This window comes from Guyanagaster necrorhizus (genome assembly GCF_019112545.1).
Source record: "Guyanagaster necrorhizus MCA 3950 unplaced genomic scaffold BT62scaffold_7, whole genome shotgun sequence".
Taxonomy (NCBI): Eukaryota; Fungi; Basidiomycota; class Agaricomycetes; order Agaricales; family Physalacriaceae; genus Guyanagaster; species Guyanagaster necrorhizus.
In genome coordinates, this window is record NW_025064886.1 from 1261418 (window position 1) to 1270675 (window position 9258).

A 9258-nucleotide genomic window follows, 5' to 3' on the forward strand; every position below is an offset into this window, starting at 1 on the left:
TGTGGTAAATAGGTGAAGAGAGAGAAACACTGGGCTTGCTGGATAAGGTGTCAGTTGGTCAGAAACTGGTATAGAAAATATGTGATGAGCCCTACTAGATCCACTGTGCAGACTGTAATAGCAAAAAGGAGTCATAGGAGTGTGCTATTCATAGGTGATAGGTTTGCCAGTGATATTATGCTGTTTGGCTGTCATGATTTTCACCTCTACATCACAACCTGCTGATGCTTACCAATTTTGACCAAAGCCTGACTTCACAAGGATGACAATGCTATGATGACACCATAACTATGTCTTACTCATCAACATACAATAGACAGCTGAAAACAATGTGACAACAGTCACTGTCTCATCCTCTTATCATAATAAGAACTATAGCACACAGAAAACTCACCATAACAATGGCACAGCAGGGTGACTGACAAACAAAAGCAAGGGCACAGTCATTGTCATCTAAACAATAAGTAGAAAGCATGGAAACCAGACAATAGTCACCTGTAGAGCAAAGGGCTCTTCAGACAGTATTTAATGCAGTAGAATATACCAATGTACTCCAGTCTTGAGCTAAGGTTTAATACACCTACTACACTCTCTGACTACCTGGTGTGAATATTCTTGCTATCGCAGTGGACTATCTCTATCAGCCTCACTCTCTTATACCTCTAACACACATCATCATCACTTATCTCATTATTTTCATTATACTTTTATATCAACAACAAATCCAAAACCAGAACCCAGAATCAGACTCTGGTGGTAGCAGTGCCAAGCATTTGTGAGTATTTGATAGAGGCATAACATTGGCAGAACATTGGGGTAAGAAAAGTCTCAAGCTAATTATTAGTGATGAACTTAAAATGACTTCAAACTGATGACAAAGGGCAGTCTCACATTTCAACAATCATTTAGAAGTCCTGGTCTTGAGTTGAAGTGGGTTATCTAAGCATGTAGCTGAGAAGAGAAGAGTATAAAGCTTTATTGTTTGATGTAGAAACTTTAGCTCAAGACTGAGGTCTCAGACCATACAAGGTACTACTTAAATACTACTGTTCTATATTAAACTACAATAGAGAGTGTGTGTTTATCATTTGGTGATGGTCTGTCCTTTCTTCTAGAGACTCATCATAATAGTCTGATGTCTGCTGACATGTGTGCTACATATTTACATATGTAGGGCTCATCACATATTTTCTATACCAGTTTCTGACCAACTGACACCTTATCCAGCAAGCCCAGTGTTTCTCTCTCTTCACCTATTTACCACAACACTACATCTTCTCTTATGACCACATGTGAACTCTCTGAACTCTGACCCTATCTGAAAACCAGTCCAATGAGGAGGAGGACTGATGCTCCAGCCTCCACCTCTATGCCAAAGAAGTGTTAGACCCAAGCGTCATGTGGACAGATACACGTGATAAACAGGTGTTTCTTCACACTTCGAGGAATCACCTGAGTCCACTTAATATGTACCCATGCAGTGTGATACAAGGTCAGATGTTGACTCGAGGTAGAATGGTATGTATAAACTTTAGCTCGAAGCTGGGGTTTCTAGCAAGAGCTCTACCCTTTAAATACTGTACTGTCGTTCCTAATTATATCGCTACCTATTATATGTGTCTGTGTCCATGGTGCCCATTGTCCTTGAGCATCGTTACCATACATAAAAGGGCGATTGTATGTCTTTGTTCTTTAGTTGTCGAGTGGCAGGTTATTGTGGCTAAGCCCTCCCACGGTCTTGTGCCTTCTGACTAAGCATAAATAGGGGAAATAAGGGAAGAAAAAAGGAAAAATCGTAACATTACCCTCCGCTTAAGACCATCGTCCCGATGGCTTAATTAAGGGATAATTCATAGTCATGAATCGCAGTGTCGGCGTCCATGTATTTCTCGTTAATCCATTGGTTGGATTCTGGTCCATAACCCTTCCAGCTTACGAGGTAATCGACGGTAGTTGTTAAGCTGCCCCCTCGTGTCTTTACTTTCCGCAGTTTGTGATGTAGTATTTGGTCGATTTCGTAGTGTTCCTCATCATCGATTAGGTCTGGGGGAGGTGGTGGCAGACGTTCCTGGTTGGGGAAGGAGAGGGCAATATAAGGGGAGAGAAGGGATTCATTGAATACATTATGAATTTTCCATGCCACGGGCAGTCGGAGTTTATAGGCGGCTTCCCTGATCTTCATGAGAATTGGGAAGGGACCTGTGCGTTTGTCTGAGAGTTTGCGTTTTGGACGTGGGAGGTGTAGGTTTGTTGTGTCAAGCCATACTTTGTCGTTGACTTGGTAGTTGTGTGCTGAGTGTCAGCGTTTGTCATATTGCGCCTTCATTGTTGACACTGTTTTTTCGAGTGCTTTTTTCGTTTCTGTGTGAATTTTTTCCATGGTAGCGGCGAAGTTTGTGGATGCTGGTGTTGTCATTTTGTGATGAGTTGTCTGCGCAACATGAGGGTGTCTGCTGTAGTTGACAAAGAATGGAGTTTTGCCTGTCGCGGAGTGAACTCTGTTGTTGTGTTGGAAAGTGATGAGTGCTAGCCATTCAATCCAATCGTCTTGTCAGTAGTTGATAAATAATCGCAGGTATTTTTCAACTTCCTGATTTGCTCATTCCATTTGACCATCCGTTTGTGGGTGGTATGCTGTGGACGCATTGCATGTGATGTGCAACAATTTATACAGGTCATCAAGGAACTTTGAGACGAATTGGGGACCGCGGTCCGAAATGATTACTTGCAGCATCCCGTATTTAGTGTAGACCTCGTCTCGTAGGATTTTTGCCCATCCTTCCGAGGTTAACTCTGTGGAGCAGGCGACAGGAATAATGGCTTTGGAGAATCGATCCACTATGACGAGGATTGCGTCGTATCCATTGCAATCTGGTAGTCTGGTGATCATATCTACCGATATGTGGGTCCATGGCTGTGTTGGTACCTCATTCGGGTGTAACGGGGCGGCCTTTGCTTGTGTGGACGATTTTTCCCTTTGACAGGTTTCACAGCCTTTGACATATATAGTTATGTCGTTGCTGAGTTTTGGCCACCAATATTCTTGTAAGACGAGTTCCTTCGTTTTGGCGATGCCGGGATGTCCTGCCGTAGCGTGGTCATGGTGTATGGTGATTATGTCGCTGCATAGCTTTTGAACCCATAGGATGTAGATCCTCCCGTCATAATAAATCATCCCCTCCTTTTTTGTCAGCCCTCGCTCGTGGTTGAGCGAGGCGGCGATTCTTTGGTCCCATTGATGTGCGTCTCGGGTCGCACTTTTAATGTGCTCATGTATTTCTTCCTCTGTGGGCATTATCATTGCCTGAAAATGTTCGGGGCAAAGAATGACAACCCCTTCGTTGTCACTTCCTCCCTGATCATGGTCTGCCTGACAAGAGAGGAGGTCGGCTTTTTTGTTGGTGACACCGGCTTTATGGTGCAGGGTGTATTCGTATTGAGCGAGCTCAGTGACCCATCGGGCTTGGCGGCGATTTAGCTTTTGCGGCTGTCGAAAGTACCTGAGATTCTGATGATCTGTCTATACCTCAAAGGTTTTGGCTGCTCCGATCAGGTAATGCCGCCACTCCTCCAACGCGAGCATTATCGCGAGCAGCTCTTTGTCGTAGATTTCATAGTTTCTCTCCGTTACTGTCAGTGCTTTTGAGAGGAAGGCGACGGGTCGCCACTTTCCTCCCTGTTCTTGTGATAGTACGGTGCCTATGGCCCCCTCGCTTGAGTCGGCCTCTACGCGGAACTTGCCATCCTGCGAGGGTATGGCAAGGACTACGTCTTCCGCTAATCGTCGTTTCAGGTCTTTGAATGCATGTTATTGGGAAGTTCCCCATCCCTATGGGGCATTGCCGGTGAGCTGTGTCATGAGGCGAACGATTTTACTGTAGTCACGTATGAACCTTCGATAGAAGTTGGTGAAGCCTAGGAAGGATTGCAGTTCCTTCTTCTTGGTAGGCGTGGGCCAGTCTACCACTCCTGCAATCTTGATCGGGTCCATTTGAATGCTTCCTTCATTGATGATTACCCCAAGATACTTGGTTTTTTGTACCTCGAACTCGCACTTCTCCGCTTTAAGGAATAGTTTGTGCTTCCTCATGAGCGTGAGTACTTGTCGGACTAGTTTGCGGTATTCTTCGCTCATCCTTGACATGATGAGGATGTCGTCTAGGTAGATGGTGACCTTTCCAGTGGCGATGAGGTCCTTGAAGATGTCGTTCATCATTCATTGGAAGGTGGCCAGGGAGTTTGTCAAGCCGAAAAACATTACTGTTGGTTCGAAAAGTCCCCGGTTGGTTTGGAAAGCTGCCTTCCACTCGTCTCCCTCTTTAATTCGGACATTGTTGTACCCCCATCGGACGTCAAGCTTGGTGTAGTACTTGGCCCCCTGGAGTTTGTCTATTAATTCCGAGATTAGGGGTAGTGGATACCGGTTTTTGATGGTCATTTCGTTTAGTTTTCGGTAGTCCTGTACTGGACGCAGCTTGCCATCCTTCTTTTTTACAAAGAAAAAAGGGGAGGCCATAGGGGACTTCGACGGTCGAATCTGTCCAGAGGACAAATTCTCGTCGAGGAACTTATCGAGCTCCTGTTGTTCCTGATTGCTGAGGGAATAGGTTTTGCAATCCAGGTTTGCGTTTGCATTAGGGGTTAACTCGATGGCATGGTCCCAAGGCTTTGGGCATGGCAGCTCATTGAAGCTCTCTTTCTCGAAGAGATCATGAAAGTCACGTGCCCATTCCAGCACTAGTTCCTCGAACGTCTTTTCTTCCTTCCCCTCGTTGGCCCTGGCCGCCAGGTTATTGGCATGATGCACCACTCGGACGTGGATTTCCTCTTGCAGGTCGACTGCCAGAATGGTTTCCCCGTCCTCCATCTCTTCATCCCATCTGTCTCCTGGGTCTTTGTCTGGTAATTCATACGGAATTTTCCGGCATCTACACCAGGCGAAGGTAAGTCATCTGGTTTTCCAATTGATCAGCGGGTTATGTCGGATAAGCCAATCATGACCAAGAAAAAGTTCCTTGGTTCTGAGGTCCGTTACGGCCAAATCAATCCTCTCAGAATGATCCCCGATGGTTAATCGGAGTTCAACGTACTCCGTGATCGACCCGGCTTGGTTTTTTGTTCCGTCGGCATTATATACCGGAATAGGTGCAGCAGTGGATCTAGTGGGAAGGTGATGTTGTTGGACGAAGGTCCGATTGATGGAACTACCGGTACATCCGCTGTCGATCAGGGCGGTTACCGAGTACTTTGATTGATTGGTCAAGGTTTCGATCTGGGCTTTTGTTGTCAGATCGCGGCCAGGGGTCTTGGTTCGTCAGACGAACTTCTGCGATCCTTTTAGTTCATCCAACCATTCCAAGACCTGACTCCGTTCGGCTTTTTGTAGTCCCTGAACGACTTCTGTGGTGACTTCCCCCATTCTAGTCTGATGTATCCATCCTTTCAACATGGCCTTAGCCGCGTCTTCGTCTACTGCTTTCTTGACGGCCCACCAGGTCCATTCGGTTTCGAATGGTTTGAGCCAAGTTTTGGGGCTCTCTGCCCCTGTTTGGCCCATAGGCATTTGAGTTTTTCTTTTCGACTCTTTTGGGTGTGCGTTACTAATCGTGGGTATATTCGAATGCGTATTTGGTACTACAGAGGCATTATGAGTCTGTACAACGGTTGAGTCCTGCACACCGTGAAGTCCTTTGGCCGGTTCAGTGGAGTCAATCACTGGCCGGCCTCTCCTTTTACCTCCTCGATCTTTGTCTCCTTTCCGAGTTCCTCGTCTTCCTTCTGTAGCTCGGCAATCTGCGCCCTGATGTCTTCACGAGTTCATTTCTTCTTTGGGCAGTCCTTGGCCATGTGGCCCTTCAGCCCGCAGTTGAAACACTTTCCTTCCTTTTTTATTTAGTCGATGTCCATAGGCTTGCCGGCTCCAGTGTAAGTCATCCCCGTTCCCATTTTCTGGCTCCCGTAGTTAGACGCTGGAGGAGATCCTGATGATTTCCCAGCAGTTTGCCCCGACTTGTTCGGGGTTGGCGGGGCTGGCTTTTTGGAGTATTCCTGTAGCATTGTCGCCTCCGCTTTCTGCCTTTGTCACTCCTTGTACATCTCAACGATTCGTTCCTTCCATTCATCATACCCCACCGGCATCAATATTTTGACGCCCATGGCAGAAATCATCGTGAGGTACGAGGAGAGGACTCCTCATTTGAGCGCTTCTACCATTCTTCCGTCGTTTGCTGTGTCCTCCCGAATTCCTGCGAGCTTGGCGAGCCTTTCCAGCTCGTCAAAGTAGTCTGTTGCCGCTTTATCTCCCATCTTGTATTCCTTGATCTTTTGTTTGTGTACTTCCTGTACCGCTGGATCAATGAATTTGTCGTTTAGCATTCGTTTGAATACTGGCCACGAGGGATATCGGTAATGTTCCCTGGTGGTGGACCAGAAGTTTGGGGAGATTAAGATCCACCAGATTTTGGCTTTATCTTCTAAGTAGGACATGGCGAACATGACTTTGTTCATATCTGTCCCAATATATCCGACGTATACCTCAAAGTATTGCTCACAGTCAACTAGGAAGCAGTCGATGTCATCTGAAGCTTCCTTGAAGGGGTGAGGTTTTTAGAGGAGGTCGGGGTGACATTGCAAAACATTAGCGTTATGTGGGAGCGGGCCCATCAGGTTGGGCCAGCCATCGAACGGCGGCTGGCTCCATTCTGTGGGTGGCCCGGGAAAGGAGTGTAGTGAGTTGTCGTCTGCCACTGGGCTGCCTTTCGGGTCAACTATCCGAATGATGACCCCGTCTCAGATCGTGAACCCGAGGCGGACCACCTCAGGGTCGTCCCGAATGGGGTCCTTCCCGCTTGATTCTGCTTGGTCCGGGGGCGGCTGTCCCCCGAGAAGTTGGCTCCCTCTGCTGGTCCAGGGGTTTTGAATTCTGTCGGGCCGCCATGCCGGCCAGTTTCTGGTCTGGGCGAGCCGTGAAGCCATGCTCCAGATCGTCGGATTAGTGTCGGCCCAGCTTCAGATCGAGGCAGCAGTGTAAATTGCTCGTTGTGGTGGTATGGGGGGGGTACACAGCAGCGGTGCCGGTGTTCTTGGCTTGCTGATGAGTTGATACAGGGGTATCGGCACTAACGGGTCTTCTGGATGCCGCCGACTGTATTCTCCCTATGCATACTTTGTCGCGGCATACTGTAAAATTCTCCTTTTTTTAGTGTCCTCTGCATACCGATATTCCAGTCCTAATGTCGTTGCCTGCCAGCGCGTATCCTGCCACAAAAAGTTCCTTCCCTGCTCGTACAGCTCCTGATACTCTTTGTCTCTTGCTCTTTCTATTTCTTCCTTCAAAGCTTCTTTGTCTGTATCCTCCCCTGCTCATTCCAGTCGTTGTCGATATGGGTCATCACTGTCATCGTCCTCCTCGTCTCTCTCGTCCCCGCTGTCCCCTTCCTCGAGGAGGGAACGGACGGGCCGGTCGTAAATTGACGGCACGGCTGGACGAAGGGTCATCGGGGACCCTTCCATTGACTTGGGTGCTGGGTCCGGCTTCTCCTTGGTTACTGGTTTGGGTGATGGGAGGGCTCCTGAGTCGACTGTAGTATGTCTCTCTGCGCGCTCTCGTCTCCTCCAGTTCTCGGCTATAGCGGCTGAAGTGTCGTTGAAACTCAGGGTTGAGGAACTGCCGAGCGACCCTGCTGCCCAGGAATCGCTGGAGAGCCCTGTCGGAGACGTGGGCATTGTCGGGTACTCGGAGCCCGTAGGCTCCGAGGACGGAGTCAGCATCCGAGGAGATGGTATCGGTGCGGGCGGGATACTCGAGTACGACGGGTCGGGGTTCTGCTGCTCTTCCTCATCGGATGGCCTCATCCCAGCTGACGATGCTGGCAGGTCCCATCCATGGGTCGTCGTCTGAGTCAGGCTCTCTAAAGGGAGACTCTGCGTCGGTGCGGAGCTCGTACTCCCTGGGGGAGGCTGACCCCATCCTTTCGATTTCTTCCCTTCTTCTTTGTGCTCTTCCTTGCCTGTCATACTCTGCGGCCTTGTATTGCTCTCGGGCCTCTTCTCATACATAATCGGCGAGTTCTTCCTGAGTTCGCCTAAGCTCTTCTTCTCGGTTTTGGTTCTGCTGCTGTACTGCCTGGTCGTAATTGAAGGGAATGGTAATATCCCAGTCTGGGAATATTCGCTGTATAATTCTGTCCTGCATGGCTCTTCCTCTTTCACTGGCGGTCCCGACCTCAGGTTCACTTCCCACATGGAGGTGTCGGTAGGGGTCTCCTGCTGCAGAGATGGCAATCTCTGCATTCGCATAATCGGGGTGGATAGTCCTTCCATGTGGGTCATCGACCCTCAGCCTGCTGACGGATGGGCTGGAGTTGGAGTTGGGCTCAGTGGGGGTTTCGGGGGGGTTCTGGGGGGGGTCGGGACTTTCGCGGGGTCCCATAGCCATCCGAGCGGCATCAAGGGAGTCCCGAGCACGGTTTCCAATCCCTGAGAGAATTGGGGAGGCGGAATGCTTGGGGGAACCTGCTGGAGTGACATAGTTGGAGACCTCTGCGGGCTCCTGAGCGACGTTCGTCGTCCACAGGTTCCGGAACCCTGTGAGAGCAGGGTGGTGGTTTCTGCTGTGTCGTCGAGGGGGGTGTTGGGGTCCTTCTTCCTCGTGAAGGCTCTCTGGATCTGGGTCGTTATTCCCGGTTTCTGGTACAGGTCCCCCTTGCAGGAAGAAGGACGTTCTGACGGAGGGGGGGATGTCATGGAAAGGTAGGTCGGGGGTTACGTTGCGTAGAATTTGTTGAATGTGCTGGAAGGCTTGATAGTGCCTGACTATCCAAGCTGCTACTGATTGTCGTCCTCGACAGAGAGTGATGATGGCTAGAAGTCCAAGTAAAGTTCTGATGATGGAAGTGATAAGCTCGAAGAAGTCGTGGTTTAGGTCGGTGGTTGTTACTGGAGGCATTCGGTTTCTCAGCACAATTGGGCTTGAGAAAGGGAAGATAGAAGCTTCGAGCTAATTATTAGACCCAAGCGTCACATGGACAGATACACGTGATAAACAGGTGTTCCTTCGCACTTCGAGGAATCACCCGAGTTCACTTAATATGTACCCGTGCAGTGTGATACAAGGTCAGACGTTGACTCGAGGTAGAATGGTATGTATAAACTTTAGCTCGAAGCTGGGGTTTCCAGCAAGAGCTCTACCCTTTAAATACTGTACTGTCATTCCTAATTATATCGCTACCTATTATGTGTGTCTGTGTCCATGGTGCC